Source organism: Dipodomys merriami, unplaced genomic scaffold (genome assembly GCF_024711535.1).
Source record: "Dipodomys merriami isolate MVZ:Mamm:240054 unplaced genomic scaffold, mDipMer1.0.p SCAF_53, whole genome shotgun sequence".
In the NCBI taxonomy this organism is placed as follows: Eukaryota; Metazoa; Chordata; class Mammalia; order Rodentia; family Heteromyidae; genus Dipodomys; species Dipodomys merriami.
The window spans coordinates 6332798-6352500 of record NW_027206102.1 but is presented as its reverse complement, the minus strand read 5'-3'; the positions used below and the strand labels follow the sequence as shown (position 1 = coordinate 6352500).

The 19703-nt window shown below is 36.4% G+C and overlaps 1 long non-coding RNA gene across 6 annotated transcripts in view; it reads left to right on the top strand.

Moving 5' to 3' along the window:
• LOC138811443 (uncharacterized) overlaps nt 1-19703 on the top strand; it is a 63582-nt gene that overhangs the window by 27114 nt on the left and 16765 nt on the right. For 5 of the 6 annotated variants that reach the window (XR_011367394.1, XR_011367393.1, XR_011367392.1 and 2 more), the window contains 6 exons: nt 213-414; nt 674-813; nt 914-1057; nt 5572-5654; nt 6487-6626; nt 7613-7716. This is a non-coding gene — a long non-coding RNA (uncharacterized lncRNA). The remainder of the gene's footprint in view (nt 1-212; nt 415-673; nt 814-913; nt 1058-5571; nt 5655-6486; nt 6627-7612; nt 7717-19703) is intronic. The other variant, XR_011367391.1, reaches the window with a different exon arrangement.

Below are 19703 nucleotides of genomic sequence, written 5' to 3'. Positions count from 1 at the left end.
TAATATTATAAATGCGTTAGAAACACATGCATGAAAGAAAAAAAAACATTAAAATACATATCTAAGGGTTCATTTTCCTAACATCACTTTATCTGATCTTTTCTGCTTGACTCATACATATATTATATATTGCAAATAAGGGAAACCATGGGACTTCACATTATTTCTTAACACACTTTTCCTCTGACCTATTTTGTCCTCTCTCCTTAAAGGAAACTGGCAGTCCTTTTTCTGGCAAAAGTCGTGCCCTTGCTCCTGCCTCATGGCTTCTCTATCGACTGGGGAATAGGCAAAACTGAGTTCACCTTAGAGAAGCCTGGATAGTGAAGCACAACAAGGAAAGGATTTCTTACTTATGTTTTGTGTTGGATTTTGTGTAGCTGTCCTCCAGCTATGCAAGTATCATGAGAAAAGGTATTTCTTTTTTTGTTACTGAAGTTTTATTATGTTTTGAATATAATTGCTGTAAAAGATGCAGGCGGCATGGTCCTTCCTCCTTCAAATACTGCCTGCTCAGCCTCCACACATTCCCTGGCTGTAGAGTTGTTCAGTGTTGGGGATAACTGAAAAAGATATTTCTGATCTGAAGGTATTACATTGGACTACTGACGTTTCTTTTTTATTTGTTGTTGGTTGTGGGGCCTGAACTCTGGGCCTGGGTGTTGTCCTTCAGCTCTTCAGCTTGAGTGGCTTGAGCCACAGCACCACTTCCAGCTTTTTTCTGCTTATGTGTTGCTGATGAGATGAAACCAGGGACTCATGCATGTAAGGCAAACACTCTACCACTGAGTCAACTTCCCAGACCTATTCAAGGTACTTGATAACACTACTGGAAAACTATAGAAGGTATCTGTGAACATTCTATTCCTTTGTGAATCACCTAACCCATTAGGTTTTCTGTAATTGGTCATAGCATTCTTCAGAGCAAGAAGGAAGATGTGATACTTAACTGTGCCTACCCATAAGAGGTTGCTATTGGGAAGTTTCTTGGGTCTCCTGTTTGGTCTTCTGGGAACACTTTTTCACCAACTTGTTCTTAGACTGTGGATCTGAATAGGTGAGTACTTTCTTTTCCTTCCTTGCTGTGTAACAATGTCAGTCATGTGGGTTGTGTGATATTTTTTTGTGCCTCTTATTTTTTTCTTTCTTTAGTACCATTATTGGGGCTTGAACTAAGGATTGGAAAAGTGTCCCTGAGGTTGTTTGTGTGTACGTGTGTGTGTGTGTGTGTGTGTGTGTGTGTGTGTGTGTGTGTGATGTCTAGTTCTCTACCACATGAGGCTTTGAGTAGCTAGGACCATAGGCATGAGCTACCAGCATAGTGTCTCTTTTCCATACAAAACTTTACAGCTCACAAGACTAGAAATAACCTTTGTCTTGGTCATCATTGTTTCTTTAGCCCTTAGCAGAGGCTATGTATATAAAACTGCCTAAAATAATTTGTTAATTGAATTGTGAATGAATAGCTCTCATTTAGTGGTAGCTTATTTGTTTTATTATTTTAACACTGGAATATTTTTCACTATATCAATACTCAGTATAGAATAGTTAAAGAGTGTGTCAGGATATGAGTATAGCAAAGGAACTTCCAAGTTGAATAATTATAAAGTATTCTGGATTTGAGGTGATTACACAAAGAATAATACAGTATCCCTAATGGTATAGAAGGGCCAGAAAACAGCAAAACAAAAATTTCATGCCTTCTACAATATGCACCAGTCATGTTTTAAGAACTTCTGATGAAGAATAACCAATGTTTGATTTAAAGGCAATTGATTGATTTTTTATTAATAAGTTTTGTTTTTACTGTGAAAATACCATACCAGAGGGGTTACAATTACATGAGCATGGTAATGAGTACATTTCTTATCAAGCATTTACCTCAAGATAAGGACTTAAATTGTTTTTCTTTCTTGCTATTGTTTCTAACATATTTATAAGATGATTGATTTCTAGTTAATCTGCCAGTTATAATTTTTTAAAAGCTCCAGAAGCCATTTCAGTTATATATTAATTTCCTTCAAGAATTTTCTACTTTACCTCATTGTTTTTCATATCCAGCTTGGCTTTATAATTAAACTTTATTTTGGGGCCTATTGGCTTTATGCCTAATAAACTGGAAGCACTTTTTATATATCTATGTGAACTTCAACATAGATTTCATTTTTTCCCCCTCACAGAACTCTGGTGCCTAGACAAATCATGCTAAACAACTTGAAATACATTTTTATCATCTAATCTTTTCTTTTTACTGTGAAAATACTGTACAGAGGGGTTACAATTACATGGGCAAGACAATGAGTACATTTCTTATCAAGTATTGTAGCCTCCTCCTTTGTTTCCCCTTCCCATCCCTTCCCATCCTCCCCCCATCCCCCACCCAATGCTCCCTGCTACCCCCCTGCACCAAAGTTGTAAAGTTCCTTTTCGACATAATTACTTGTACATCTCACTGTTGCAATGGGTCCACCTGTATCCCTATTTAAATGATTTGTTTTTATCCTTTCCCTCCACAAATTATACCGACATCAAATACAGTGAAAGCAGGGGTTATACTATGGGGGAGGGACATACAAAGCAACAAAGAAATAATCTTATAAATGTGTTAGAAACAATCGCATGAAAGAAAAAAAAACATTTGAATACATATCTTAGGGTTCATTTCCCTAACATCACCTTAATTGACCTTTTCTGCGTGACTCAGACATATACTAGGTATTGCAAATAAGGGATACCATGGGACCTATGTTTCTTTGGGCCTGGCTTACTTCACATAATATAATTTTTTTCCAAGTTTTTCCATTTCCTAACAAATGGGGCAATGTTGTTCTTTCTGCTGGAGGCATAGAATTCCATTGTGTATATATACCACATTTTCTTGATCCATTCATCTACTGTGGGGCATCTGGGTTGGTTCCATATCTTAGCTATAGTAAATAATGCTGCAATAAACATAGTTGTGCTGGTAGCTTTAGTGTGGTCTTGTTTGTAAACATTTGGTTAAATGCCCAAAAGTGAGATTGCTGGGTCATAGGGGAGCTCTATGTGGAGTCTTTTGAGGAACCTCCATACTACTTGCCAAAGTGGTTGAACAAGTTTACAATCCCACCAACAATGCAGTAACGTAATCTTTTCAACATCATAACAATCCTGGTGATTTTTCCAAGTTCTTAGACAGTAACCTACAATTTGACTCTTATTGGCTTTCAATCTTTTAGTTTGATTTGTGGATTATAGAGTCATACTTGATATATGTTAAAATGTCAGTTTGTAGAGCTTTCTGTCCAACTAAAATGACTAGAGTTATTTAAGAAACATTCTAGAAAACCAAGTACAAGGATTATGTAATGGAACAACATCCTAAAACATTTTTAACAATGGAAATATGATTTAACTGCATCAAAAATTATTTAACATTATAGAAAAAAACAGAAGTAAGCCAAAGAGTAACTCCTAAATCAGTTATTCTTATTTTAAAGGGGATTAAATTGAGGTTGGAAGCTTGGATTAGTTGGTAGAGCCAATGAGCGAAAGCAGAATATACTGATTTAGAGTTCCAGTCTTGGACATAAAATTAAAAGAAATCAAAGGTTTTGACAACTTAGACAAATTCACCATATAAACAATGAAAAATCACTAGATTTTTTTTAGTGTATCAATTTAGAACCAATTTATAAAGACTGGGTATTGTGTGACAAATTTGTTTGATTTGCTTAACATAGAACAACAATGGATTTTTAACTTTCAATAGATATGTTTTTCTATGCCTTCAACATGATGTATATATTTAGAAGGGCTGTTTACCAGGTCTTTTTACAAAGACTGTCAGGATGAAGTGAGTGTAGTCATTCAAGAAACAAAAGCAAACATGGCCCATTTTCCAATGGTTTTAGAAAAAAAATACAAAGCTCATAACAAAGTTATGCACAACTCCTACATTGGAGAAGAATCAAGATAATTCATAAATATTTATGCTCTACATAATTCAGACTGAAATATTTAATACTACCCAGAAAGATTTGTAGTTTAAATTAAAAGTCTGATTTCCCTTTTTCTTTTACTTTGCCCTAAGAATGAACTGAGTAATAAATACATGGAAGTTTTTGGAAAAAAATAGATATAAGTATGTATTTTTATGGGTCTGACTTTTCCATATGCAGTGCAAGAATCCTAAGACCCACCAGCTTAGGAAAAATGGGATCTGTAAGGATCCCATCCAGACAAGTCAGTTGATCTTCTTTCTCCTCTATAGAAGGTTCTGTATACGAACTTCTGAGAGAGTACATAGACTGAGAAGATCTTTCGTTACAAAATATAAGGCAATGTAGTCAGAAAAAACAACTTTTTCCTTCTATTTCATTCCTTTATCATTTCTACCCCAGATGGCTCCCTCATCTATTTATGAACTTGCTACTGGGATAATAAATAAGAATACAAAATTGGAGCATGTGTTTATTTGAATTTCTTTTCTGTATTTTTAAAAATATTTTTGCTCTCTGAAAGCTTATCTGGATTAGATGTATATAATGGTGCAGTTTTATTACTGGTCATGCATTTTAGGTGCTACATGCTGTGATAATTCAGGCCAAATCTTCACAGATCGAAAGGCTTCATTACTCTCATGTGTGGTCCCTGGACTGGAACAATTAAAGACAAGGACTGGTACCTGTACTGCCTCCATGAAGCCTCTTTACCCTGCCAGTTGGGGAGCTACTAACGCTTTTTTGTTTGCTGTTTGTCTGGCTTATGTTATATTTGGCTAGGCTTATGTTCTTGGGCTCAAGTAATTCTTTCTGCCTCTAATTTTTTAATAGCCTAGATTACAGATATACCCTACCATGCCATACCCCATGCAATTATGATGCATCCCATCTTGGGGTCAATGTGGCAAACCCCATTCTGATACTTGGCCCCAAGAGAGACTACTTACTGGTTCTATATATGCATATAGCTTTTCTGTACACATTACAAAAAAGATATGATGTATGATAGCATTTGTAACATTTCTTGTCATGTTTTGGAGTTCCTGCAGTGCAGCATGTATCAGTGGCTTGTCCCATGATGCTGCTGAGCTTGTGCCACTGATGAGAAGCCACACTCTTCTAAGTCTTACTAAAATACATTTTTCACCCTAAAGTGAATGGGCAATTTCTTTTTGGCAAAATTCCTGCTGATTCTCCGGTTTCATGGCTCTTCCACCCACTTGTCCAAAACTGAACCTACTCTAGAGAGGCTAGACCTTTGAAAACTATGGGGAGAAGCTTCCTTGCTAACAGCAAGTGCAGATAAATGTCTTCTAGCTTACTGAATATTGTCTTATCTCATTATGTCTATAGACCTCCAGCTGCTCCAGGACAGTATAAAAAAGACATCCCTCACCTGAGGTTATAACATAGGATACTCAGGGTTCTTGATCACTACTAGGAAACAAGGCTCTCTGTGACCAATCCATTCCTTTGTGACTCACCTAACTCCTCAGAGATAAAGGGTTTAGACCAAAAGCATCTTTAGAGGAAACAGGAAAGTGCTGATATTCAACTCTACCTATCTAAAGGAAGTTGTTATTCACAGGCTTCCTGGGTTCCTGTAAACTTTCCTTGTCTGTTGGGAAAACTTTTTGTATCAGCTTGCCCTTCAATTGTAGACTTGAATAGGTGAGTACAATTGCTTTGCACCTTGTGGAATTAATGCTATTCTTTACTTGTTTTGTGTGGTAATTGTCTAATGACCCTTTTCTGTAGAAGACTTACAGTTTATAAGACTAGATATAATGTTTTTGCTCAACACTATATCTCTAGCTCTCAGCTCGGCCCAATAGTTCATTCTTGCAATCCTAGCCACTCTGGAGTCTGAGATCCGAGAATTACAATTTAAAGCCAGACTGAGCAGGAAAGCCTGTGAGACCCTTATATCTAATTAACTTATGTAAAAGTCAGAAGTGGCTCAAGTAGTAGAGCTTTAGCTTTAAGCAAAATAGCTCAGGGACAGCACCCAGGCCTGGAATTCAAGCTCCAGTACAGCAGATATACCCATGTCCCCCAACCCACAAAACTGTTCAAAATATATTTGTTAAATGATTAATGAATGAATAGCATTGTATGAGTGATAATTGTTTTATGTTCTTTATTTTGAAAGTGGCATATCATAACTTATATTGATATTCAGTAAAATAATTGAATAATCATTCAGAATAAGAGTAGCAAAATAACTTCCATGATTAGTGATTTCTGAATGTAGCTGTAGGTTGAGGTGATAACACATCTCAAAATGTCCAAAATGGAATTAGGTGAACCAGATGAAGGGAAAGCAAGGCAGCCATTTCTGTCTGTCCTGTCTACCAGTCATTAAAAAAAAAAAAAAAAAAAAAAAAACTTCAAAAGCAAGGCAGCCATTTCTGTCTGTCCTGTCTACCAGTCATTAAAAAAAACTTCATGAAAAATAATAACCAATTATCATATACCTTTGATGCCTTATTTTTTAATACAGATTGTTTTGAGGTTTGGAGAACTGGGAAGGCATATATTTGACTTAACAGAAAGAAGAAAAGGAAATCTAAGATCACACATCTCTGATTATTCATCTGTAAGATGTACTATTGAATTACATTGTACTGAGAAATCATTCAGGTGAGCAAGAAAACTAGCTAAGTTAGTTCTTAATACTTATGTCTGGGAAGAAAGATGAGACAGATGAGGGAACCATATATGGCCTAAAATTGGGCTCACCTCAGGGGATACATGATACCCCACAGAGAAGAATAGAAAAAAGATAAGAGCAATAGTACCAGAAGATTATGTTTAACAGATCCTAATAAGGTAAGTGTAGTAGTACATAAAGCACCAAGAGAATAGATTTCTAAGATATTGTTTAAAAGCCTGTCCAAATTCTTGAGGACAGAAGAATGGGCAAATTTATAAAGTATTTTGAAGGCATAGTGCTGTAAATTAATATAAAAGTAGGCAATATAAACAGAGTTCTGAATTATTTGCTTGAAATTTGGATCTCTGAAACCTCGGATCTCAAAATCCTTGGGGGTAGGATACACAATTATACCTAGAAAAAGACAATAGATTTCCAAGGAAAATCCTCAAGGAATGGCCAAGAAAAGCCTCAATACTAATAATGTTATTATGATATGATTATATTATATTGTAATATTAATATTAAGTTCTGATATTAATAAAAAATTCTTCTTAAGAGAAAAATGTAAATATAAGCCACGGATTACTGAGGATCTCAACTAACCACCCAATGAGTTTTCATCATTGTGGGAATTCATGGCAGTTAGACGGGAAATAAAACACCCTTGGCTCTGACAACCAAAAAATTTGGAGATACCATAAAATGACCATGTAATGAGGAACCCTAAGAAATTAGCCATACTTGCAATGATATATGGTCAGACAAATGCATATGTAGCTATACTTGAAGACAGTAAAAAAAACTTTACAAATAAGTACACAAGAGAGATTAAAAAACTTTACTAATAAGTACATCAGAAATTTCAGTCATTAATGTACACCAGAAGTATGTCATTAATACATTAGCTGCTTGCTATATGATGCATGATACATCACAGATCTTTAAATATTTATTGTAACTATTTTGACAGCACAAGATAACATTCTGGACAAAGTTAATTCCATTTCAGAGCCCCATACTCTTCACAGTTACCTCTTCAACTCAAGAGAGAAAACACATCAAACTAAAACCTAGGTAAGTTAAACCTATAGATACGTAGACATGAAGTTAATTGCAGGAAAAATAGAGATAATTTTGAAAGAAATTATCCTCAGGGTAACCAACATACAAACATTTAACATGATGGAAACAGGAACAATTGCTTTTTCCAATCCTGGGTATGGCTCAGCACTTTTGTTCCTTATGAGAAATCTATGAATCCTCCTGCTTATAGTGTCAGCAGAAATAACAGAATAAGGTCATGCTTTTCTACCAGTTTCACAGTGAATAATATGATGCTTTACTTCTGCTTTCTCTTCCTTTTTATCCTTCTGCACACCCATCACACCCTTTCTGCCTACCTCTTCCTCCTCCACCTTCTCTTGGGCTACTGAGGATCAAACTCAGGACCTCTCACTTGTGCTAGGCAAATGTTCTACTATCCAGATGTTCTTTTGAAATCATGCATTTGACTTATTCTTATAACTGCTGATAACAAAAAAATCAACTCTAGAAGAAAGACAATAAACTTCAAATCTCATCATGAAATAGCCAATTGAAGAAATTAGCATTTAAAGGAAAGCTTTACTTTTCAGATAAATATTCTATTTGTATAAAAACATATGTTCTTTTAAGAGTCAGACTTCTTTTGATGATCATCAAAATTAGAGATGTAAGATAAACATTGCTAAAACTTACTAATAATAAGTTTTTATTATTGTGAAAATACCATACAGAGGGGTTACAATTACATGAGCAAGGTAATGAGTACAATTCTTTTTTTTGGGTGGGGGGTCCGGTCATGGGGCCTGAACTCTGGGCCTGGCACTGTCCCTCAGCTCTTCAGCTCACGGCTAGTGCTCTACCACTTGAGCCACAGCACCACTTCCGGCTTTATTCTTTTTGTTTATGTGGTGCTGAGTAATCAAACCCAGGGCCTCATGCATGCAAGGCAAGCTCTTTACCACTAAGCCACCTTCTCAGCCCATGAGTACAATTCTTATTAAGCATTGTTGCCTCCTCCTTACCATCCCTGCCCTCCCATCCCGTGCTCTCGCACCCCCGCCAAAGTTGTAAAATTCATTTTTCGACATAATGTCTTGTACATAATGTCATTGTAAGAAATTCTAAATCCATAACCACCTTAATCTTTCCCCCCAAACTGAGTCAAATTTTATTGGCTTTACCAGGTAATTATTTAACTGTATTTTCCCATTATGTATTTTAAAATTGAAGGATGTGAATAAGTTGCAAATGAAAAAAAATGTGCTACTTTCCTATTTTTTTATATTGTATCAATTTACTTCTTAATTCTAAACATTGTAGATCTGAGCTTTCAGAGACTGAGCAGCCATAATAACTAGGATAGAACTAAATGTAGAAGGGTTGACCAAGTCAATAGGATACTTCGATGTATTTTGATAGGCTTCAGTTTTTTAATGTGTTGATTCTTTTACTTATAATATTTTCTTAGCCCTTCCCTTATTCGTTCTTGTTTACTTCCTTTGTTTCTTGTTCCCTCTTTAACTCTGCCAAGTTATACTGCTCTATTTTTGATTCTTGATTCCAAAGATCTGGTTTTACTCCATGCCTCAAAATTTTAAGTTGTACAGAATCAATTGCGCAATATTTACTAAAATCTGTTCCATGTATTAGAAGAAGACAGTGGCTGAAAACACCATTCTCTCCTAATGAAACAATACTCTTATTACAGTCTTTAGACCAATGAGGCTTCTCTTGTATTTCTGAAGACTTGCAGTAAAATACAAGGGAGATTTCTATTTCACTGGTTTTCAGTGCCCTTGCCATGGTATTTTATTTTATTTTTTTTTATTTTATTTTTGTGAACGTACTGCACAGAGGGGTTACAATTACATGCGCAGGATAATGCGTCCATTTCTTATCAAGCATTGCAGCCTCCTCCTTTGTTTACACTTCACATCCCTTCCCAGCCTCCTCCCCACCCCCCCACCCAATCCTCCCACCTCCCACCCCAACACCAACGTTGTAAAGCTCATTTTCGACATGACAACTTGTACTTCTCATTATTGCAACAGGTCCACCTGTATCCTTAAACGACTTGTTTTTCTCCATCTCCTCCACAAGTTATACTGACATCAAATATAGTGAAAGCAGGGGTTATCCTGTGGGGGAGGGACATACAAAGCAACAAAGAAATAATCTTACAAATGCATTAGAAACAAATGCATGAAAGAAAAAAAAAACATTAAAATACATATCTAAGGGTTCATTTTCCTAACATCACATTATCTGACCTTTTCCGCTTGACTCATATATATATACTAGATATTGCAAATAAGGGAAACCATGGGACCTATGTTTCTTTGTGCCTGGCTTGCTTCACTTAATATAATTTTCCCAAGTTTTTCCATTTCCTAACAAATGGGGCAATGTCATTCTTTCTGATGGAGGCATAGAATTCCATTGTTTATATATACTACATTTTCTTGATCTTTTCATCTACTGAGAGACATCTGGGTTGGTTCCATATATGAGCTATGGTAAATAATGCTGCAATAAACATAGTTGTGCTGGTAGCTTTAGTGTGGTCTTGTTTGTAAACATTTGGGTAAATGCCCAAAAGTGGGATTGCTGGATCATAGGGGAGCTCTATGTGAAGTCTTTTGAGGAACCTCCATACTACTTTCCAAAGTGGTTGAACAAGTTTACATTCCCACCAACAATGAAGTAAGGATCCCTTCTGTCCACATCCCTTCTAGCATCTGTTGTTGTTAGAGTTCTTGATTTTTGCCATTCTAACTGGAGTGAGGTGGTATCTCAATGTTGTTTGATGTGCATTTCTTTTATGGCTAGGGATGTTGAGCATTTCTTCATGTGTCTATTGGCCATCCTTCTTTCCTCTTCAGAGAAGTTTCTCTTAAGTCTTTAGCCCACTTATTTATTGGACAGTTATTTCTTTGAGGATTTGTTGTGGGGGTTTAATTTGTTGAGTTCCAAGTACATTTTAGATATGAGACCCTTGTCTGTTGTATGGCTAGTGAAGACCTTCTCCCAATCCGTGGGCTTTCTATTGATCTTGCTAGCTATGTCCTTTGCCATGCAGAAGCTCTGCAACTTCATGCAATCCCATTTGTCCAAACTTTCTTTGATTTGTTGTGTTTCCGGGTCTCTATTCAGAAAATTTTGGCCTGCTTTCTTCAAGGAAATAGAAGAGGCAATCCAAAAATTCATATGGAACAATAAAAGACCCCGAGTAGAAAAAACGCTCCTCAACGGAAAGAACACTGCTGGAGGAATATCAATACTAAATTTCAAACTCTACTATAAAGACATAGTAATCAAAACAGCTTGGTATTGGCATAAGAATAGACCTCAGGACCAATAAAATAGAATTGAAAACCCAGAAATGAACCTACAGACCTATAGCCATCTAATCTTTGAAAAGGGAGCTAAAAAAATAGAATGGAAGAAAGACAGCCTCTTCAGTAAATGCTGCTGGCAAAATTGGTTAACTACTTGTAGAAAACTAAAGCTAGATCCTTATATATCACCCTACACCAGAATCAATTCCAAATGGACCAAAGACCTCGAAGTCAAAGCAGACACTCTGAAATCATTACAGGATGGAATAGGAGAAACCCTAGGTCTCCTTGGCTCATGCCGAAATTTTCTGAATTGCCATGGTATTTTCATGCACTGAAAAACTGCAGAGAACCCATGTCCAGAATTCCTTCCCAGCCAACTCTTGGAAACTTTCACCTTAAAACCAGTGTTCAGATGCCTCAAATATCTATCTTTAAGTCCCCTTTTTCAAAGGAAAGTCAATTGAAAGTTGCTATATTATCATCATTTAAAGTATTTTTTCTCTGGAAATACTAGGATTTGAAATCAAGTCTTTGACATGGTAGTCAATTACTCTCTCTTTTTTTTTTGGTCCGGTTGTGCGGCCTGAACTCTGGGCCTGGGAGCTGTTCCTCAGCTCTTCAGCTCAAGGCTAGCGCTTTACCACTTGAGCCACAGTGCCACTTCCGGATTTTTTTCTTTTTGCTTATGTGGTGCTGAAGAATCAAACCCAGGGCCTCAGGCATGCAAGGCAAGTGCTTTACCACTGAGCCACCTTCCCAGCCCCCTCAATTACTCTCTTATGAGCACAGAAGTGCTTGTGAGTTTTGAGATAAAAATATCTGCTTTTGGCATGAGGCAGCATAGGCTGTAATCCTCCTGTTCTTTGTGTGTGTGTGTGTGTGTGTGTGTGTGTGTGTGTGTGTGTGTGTGTGTGTGTGTGTGTGTGTGTGTGTGTGTCTATGTGCCCTAGCTGAGATGATAGGTGTGCACCTCTACACTCTTTCTGGTTGAGAATAGGGTCTTGTAAAGTTCTGTCTCATATTGACCTTGAACAATGATCTTCCTCAGTCTAATGAGTAGGGATTGCAGATGTGAATCACCATGCCTACCTTTTCTTTTCTTTTTAAAAATGCCTTGATGATTGTACTGTTTTATTATGCCCATTGGAAACATTATGTGACAAATTCTATTCAGTTACTGATTCATCTTACTCATTTAGGTTTTGAAATTTCAATATCATTTCCTATAACAATAGATGGCAACATTTTGCATTAAGATTACAGACATTCTGTTTTTTTTCTTGTGTTTTGCAGCATGAACTGCCCTTACTCAACCCTATGCTAACAAAGTAGGCAGCAGAACTCAAAACGCAAGCAAGCAAAAGAATACTGAGTGAAATCCACTTTGAGTGAAATGCATCAATATAGCATTTTTGAATGAGAAAATAGCAAGCAAGTTTAAATCAACTAATTTGTAGAGATTACCTTTGTCTCACTGCATTTGCATTCTTTTCATATTGTCATTCTGCACCATAGTTTGAGGAACTGTAACAATTTAGAAAATGAGTCAAGTTAGATTAAATTGCACTAAATGATACCAGGAGGAAATCAACTGTTGTGTTGGGAATGTTTTGATATCTTCCTCTTACATTTCTATTTCCCTAAGAAAGGAAGACAAACTTCAGATCTATCATTGGATTCTTTCCAAACTATAACCATAACTTTTGCTTATATATCTTCAGAATTGTATTCTTGGAAGATGTATGGTGAATCTGAATTTGACAGTGTTAATCTCCACCTCTCAAGATACAGGCTTCAGTATAGTAGTACTTGTTTATTGTTTATGTCTAGGTTAATCAAAGCCTTTTTTCTCTATTTTACCTCTCTTATTCCCAAATATCTATTGATACTTGATATATTTATATAGACATATTGTTATCAAATATTTAAAACATGCATAAGACATTGTTGAGCTATTTTTGGGAATTTGAGCTAATATACATACTATTGTGAGGATAATAATATATCAATAACCTATTGATACTTCTACTCCACTTCCCAATTTTCCCAAGCACTAGTCATGTTTATACATGAACATATTTCATGATCTTTGAGATCCAAACACAGTATTGTATTGTCCTGCTGTCATGCAGTAGGTACATAGAAAATGTTAATGGAATAAATTTATTTGGTACATGTTTTGTATAAGGCATTGCTTTGAGAGCTGGAAGCTTTCTTTTGGAAATAAAGTGAGGCTGGGCACTGGTGGCTCACACCTGTAATCCTAGTTACTCAGGAGGCTGAGATCTGAGGATCACGGTTCAAAGCCAACCCAGGCAGGAAAGGCCATAAGACTCTTATCTCCAATAAACCACTCAGAAAACTGGAAGTGGCCCTGTGCATCAAGTGTTAAGAGTGCTAACCTTGAACTGAAGAGCTGAGGGACAGCATCCAAGCCCCATGACCAACAACAACAACAAAAAGAATGGAAATAAAGTAAGACTAAGAAGGTGATTGGGTCCTGGCTTCAATGAGCATATTTAAAAAACATGATGACCATTTACACTTTTAGTTGTCACGAGAGAGGAGGGGGGAGAAGTGTAAGAATTCTAGCCTCAAATTTAAAAAGGAGATATGTAAATTTAAAAAGTAGAGGGCTTGACTGTGTGGTGAAAGATGGAGTGAGCTGTTTGAGAAGATTGTGCTCAGTTCCTGTAAAAGTAAAATGCTAGTTATGGATGTTTATTTTCCTTTTATGTTGAGGCAGGAGACAAGAACTTAGAATAGGAATATATAAATGCTTGTGGAGGCTTTTAATATTGAATAATTAGCAGCAAATATATTTCTGCTCATATATCTACCTATCTAGCTATTTATCATCTATCTACATAAATATATACGTAGACTATCATTGTATGTCTGAATGTCATGATAAAAAGTATTGTATTATTCAATCACCTACTAGCTAGTTTATATGTTTCTTCACTTTTTAAGTTATGAATTAGCATGGTAAACATCATCTTAGCTTATCAATTGCCTCTCTTTTATTGTTTTGTTACAGCCAGTGGGTTGAAGGGTACTAGTATTTTTAGTGCTTTTTGTATATATTTTCAAAAGGTCTTTTTGACAATTTATATTACTCTGAGTATAATATATGATGTTATTTGACTGAAACAAGTTTTGTTTTGCCTTTTGTGCCTGTATTGTGTATTGCCACAGCCCCTCTTCTGGTTTTTTATTATTTATTTACACATAAGGCTCAAGGATCTTCTTGCTTGGATTGTCTTTGAACTAAGTGCCTCAGATATCAAGCTGAGTAGCTCGGATTAGAGGTGTGAGTCACTACTACCAGCCTAGGAAGATTTCTTTTTAGTGAGTTTTGAGACATTTGTGTGTGTGTGTGTGTGTGTGTGTGTGTGTGTGTGTGTGTGTGTGTGTGTGTGTGTGTGTGTGTGTGTGTCTGTTGGTACAGGGCTTGAACAATGGGGTCTGGGCACTATTTTTGAACTCTTTTTGCTTGGGGCTAGTGCTCTACCACTTGAGCCAGAACTTTTATTTCTGACATTTTGGTGATTAATTAGAGGTGAAAATCTCATGGATTTTCCTGCCCAGATTGGCTTCAATACTCAAATCCTCCTAAGAAGCTAGAGTTACAGTTGTAGCCACTGGCACCCAGCTAATTTTTTTTTGTTTTTTATATTTTGATTATCTTCAAGTAGTTGTACAAAGGGTTTATCTGTCAATGTACCAGTTTATAAGTACAAAGTATCTTACTCAATATCAATCCTATCATCATTCTACCAACTCCCTCTCACCAACCCAAGCCATTTCTTCAACTTTCCTCATTTCATAGGATATGCATTGAATATTATCACTGCATACTGCCATTACTACCCACTCTTCATTCATTTACACTCCTCCCCTTTACTTTCCCCTGTTATATTTCAATTTCCAGCTTCATTTTGTTGAGCTAGAACTCTGCATCTGAAAGCTTAAAAATATTTTTACAACATATATTACCTATCAAATATGTTGCAGATTATTTTTTTACAAATATGTTATTCTAGTTTTTGTTAGTGATATATACCAACATACTATCTTATGCCAAAATTAGTCCATCTTTTTTCTTGTTTCTGATATTTACATTTTGCTTTAAAGTTCCTCCCTGACTCCACAGTTAGAAAACATAATCTCTGTTTCCTCCATATACATTCATAATTTCATTTAAATAACATCAATTTATTTATATTTAAGCTCTAAAATGCTGATGTAATGGCACTACCTTCCCTATTATTTTCATCGAGATAATAATAGTTTTATTTTATTTTTTGTGCTAGTACTGGGGTTTGAAGTCAGGAACTTGCTTTTCTTACTTGGCTTTTTGTTAAAGGCTTGAGGTCTACCTCTTGTATCACACCTTCACTTGTGGCTATTTTCTGCCTAATTGGCAATGAAAACAAGCAGATAGACAAGGTTGGCCCATATAATGCTGTACTATAAGTAAGCATATAGGAGATACATAGTGTAAATGGGATCATTTTTCTTGGTCTTGTTTGAATATTTTCAGTTCTTTACATAATACGTTATGGCTTACATCTTTGCTGTTTTTGTATCATATTGCAGACTATTTATGTGCTGCTGCTATCTTTTGATGGAATTACTTGTACTTTATGAATAGAAAGGAAGTTTTAGAGGGTGCCTTCTTAGAATGAAAATGTAAATGTAAGCCATCTTTCTAGAGATGGTGTTTTGTGTCCTTTTCTTAAATATCTGTAAAGCTTCCCCAATGCTTTGTCTTTAATCAACTTGTCATGAAAAAATATCCAGGCCTTTGTTACCTATAGAAATCTCGGGCTGTCGTTAATGATTTCTCAAAGACACAGTATTAGTATTAGCCAGCAAGAAAGTCCGTAAGACTCTAATCTTCAGAAGACCGGAATTGACCTTGTTTCCAGTGGTAGAATTTTGAAGAGACAACACCCAAGCACAAAGTTCAAGCCCCACAACCGACATAAAATAATAAAATCCGAAGTGTAGCCAGGTGCTAGTGGCGCACTCATGAACAGTCCTCAAAACCTGGAATTAGAGATGTAGCTCAAAGTGGTAGACCACTATCCTCGAAATAAAGAGCTCAGTGACAGCACCCAGGCTGAGTCCAAGCTTCATGACATCAGTGATGAAGAACAACAATCCAAAGACAAAACTAAAACCACAAACAAAAAAACCCATTAAAGTGTACACAGAGGTCATTTTCAAAGCAACACAAATACATGAAGTTTCATGTGCTTTCATTTAAAGTGTTGTAGTATGTGGGTTATGTTTAGATCTATGAGGTTTTTTTTTTTAATTGTATTTTATTTTATTTGAGAACATACTGTACAGAGGGGCTACAATTACATGGGCAGGATAATGCATACATTTCTTACCAAGCATTGCAGCCTCCTCCTTTGTTTACCCTTCACTTCCTTTCCCCGCCTCCCCCCTCCCCCCACCCAATTTTACCCCCCTCCCCCCACCCAATTATACCCCCCTCCCCCCCACACCGACATTGTAAAGCTGGTTTTGACATGACATTTTGTACTTCTCATTGTTGCAACAGGTCCACCTGAATCCTTAAACGACTTGTTTGTCCCCATCTCCTCCACATGTTATACTGACATCAAATATAGTGAAAGCAGGGGTTACACTGTGGGGGAGGGACATACAAAGCAACAAAGAAATAATCTTATAAATGCGTTAGAAACACATGCATGAAAGAAACGAAAACATTAAAATACATATTTAAGGGTTCATTTTCCTAACATCACATTATCTGACCTTTTCCGCTTGACTCATACCTATACTAGATATTGCAAATAAGGGAAACCATGGGACCTATGCTTCTTTGGGCCTGGCTTACTTCACTTAATATAATTTTTTCCAAACCTTTCCATTTCCTAACAAATGGGGAAATGTCATTCTTTCTGATGGAGGCATAGAATTCCATTGTGTATATATACCACATTTTCTTGATCCATTCATTTACTGAGGGGCATCTGGGTTGGTTCCATATCTTAGCTATGGTAAATAATGCTGCAATAAACATAGTTGTGCTGGTAGCTTTAGTGTGGTCTTGTTTGTAAACATTTGGGTAAATGCCCAAAAGTGGGATTGCTGGATCATAGGGGAGATCTATGTGAAGTCTTTTGAGGAACCTCCATACTGCTTTCCAAAGTGGTTGAACAAGTTTACATTCCCACCAACAATGAAGTAAGGTTCCTTTCTGTCCACATCCCCTCCAGCATCTGTTGTTGTTAGAGTTCTTGATTTTTGCTCTTCTAACTGGAGTGAGGTGATATCTCAATGTTGTTTTGATTTGCATTTCTTTTATGGCTAGGGATGTTGAACATTTCTTCATGTGTCTATCGGCCATCCTTCTTTCTTCTTCAGAGAAGCTTCTCTTTAAATCTTTCGCCCACTTATTTATTGGGCAGTTGTTTCTTTGAGGATTTGTTGTTGGAGGGTTTAATTTTTTGAGGTCCAAGTATATTTTAGATATGAGACCCTTGTCCGTTGTATGGCTAGTAAAGATCTTCTCCCAATCGGTGGGCTTTCTATTGATCTTGCCAGCTATGTCATTTGCCCTGCAGAAGCTCTGCAATCTTATGCAATCCCATTTGTCCAACCTTTCTTTGATTTGTTGTGCTTCCGGGTCTCTATTCAGAAAATTTCGACCTGAGCCAAGGAGACCTAGGGTTTCTCCTATTCCATCCTGTAATGTTTTCAGAGTGTCTGCTTTGAGTTCAAGGTCTTTGAACCATTTGGAGTTGATTCGGGTGCAGGGTGATATATAAGGATCTAGCTTTATTTTTCTACATGTAGTTAACCAATTTTGCCAGCACCATTTACTGAAGAGGCTGTCTTTCTTCCATTCTATTGTTTTAGCTTCCTTATCGAAGATTAGATGGCTATAGGTCTGTAGGTTCATTTCTGGGTTTTCAATTCTATTCCATTGGTCCTCAGGTCTGTTCTTATGCCAATACCAAGCTGTTTTGATTACTATGGCTTCATAGTAGAGTTTAAATTTGGTATTGATATTCCTCCAGCAGTGTTCTTTCCATTGAGGAGCGTTTTTGCTATTCGGGGTCTTTTATTGTTCCATATGAATTTTTGGATTGCCTCCTCTATTTCCTTGAAGAATGAGGGTGGAATTTTGATAGGTATCGCGTTGAATTTGTAGATAGCCTTGGGAAGTATTGCCATTTTCACGATGTTAATCTTGCCAATCCAGGAGCATGGGAGGTTTTGCCATTTTTTAAGTTCTGTGTTGATTTCCTTTTTCAAGATTTTAAAGTTTTCATCATAGAGGTCCTTCACTTCTTGGTTAAGTTAATTCCTAGGTATTTTATTTTTTGTGGGGCTATTACAAATGGAGTTGCTTTCCTAATTTCAGCCACACTTTTCTCATTGTTGGCATATAGAAAAGCCATTGATTTTGGGGGGTTAATTTTATAACCTGCTACTTTGCCAAAGTTTTGAATCAGCTTGAGTAATTTGGGAGTGGATTCTATGGGATTCTTTAAATACAAGATCATGTCATCTGCAAAGAGGGAGAGTTTTATTTCTTCTTTCCCTATTTGGATCCCCTTTATGTCTGCATCTTGTCTTATTGTTGTAGCTAGGCATTCTAATACTAGATTGAAGAGAATTGGAGAGAGTGGATATCCTTGTCTTGTTCCTGAGTTAAGAGGAAATGGCTTTAGTTTTTCACCATTGAGTATAATGCTGGCTGTAGGTTTGTCATATACAGCCTTTATTGTATTGAGGAATGTTCCATGGATTCCTAATTTTTCCAGAACCTTCATCATAAAGGGGTGTTGGATCTTGTCAAATGCTTTTTCTGCATCTATTGAGATAACCATGTGGTTCTTATTCTTGCTCCTGTTTATGTGATGAATAATATTAATTGATTTGCGTATATTGAACCAGCTTTGCATCCCTGAAATGAATCCTGTTTGATCATGGTGTATGATTTTTTGGATGAATTGTTGAAGTCGATTGGCCAAAATTTTGTTGAGAAGTTTTGCATCAATGTTCATCAAAGAAATGGGTCTATAGTTCTCTTTCTTTGATGAGTCCCTGCCTGGTTTTGGCATGAGGGTTATGATGGCTTCATAGAATGTGTTCGGTATTGAGCTTTCTCTTTCAATTTCATTGAAGAGTTGGAGGAGTATTGGTGTGAGCTCTGCTTTGAAGGCCTTGTAAAATTCCGCTGTAAAACCATCTGGTCCTGGACTTTTCTTAGCTGGGAGGTCTCTTATTGCTGTTTCTATTTCAATGCTTGATATGGGCCTGTTAAGCTGGTTTAACTCATCTTGGTTTAGTTTTGGCATGTCAATATTTGCTAGGAAAAGGTCCATTTCTGTCAAGTTCTCAAACTTATTAGCATAAAGTTTTGAGAAGTATTCCCTTATAATGTTCTGAATCTTGGTTGTTTCCGTGGTGATGTTTCCATTCTCATCTCTGAGTTTATTAATTTGGGTGTGTTCTCTCCTTTTTCTGATAAGGTTTGCTAAGGGTCTGTCAATTTTGTTAAGTTTTTCGAAGAACCAACTCTTTGTTTTGTTGATTCTTTCTATAGTTTTTTTGGATTCTAATTCATTTAATTCTGATTTAATTTTGATTATTTCTTTCCATCTACTGGATTGGGGTTTATCT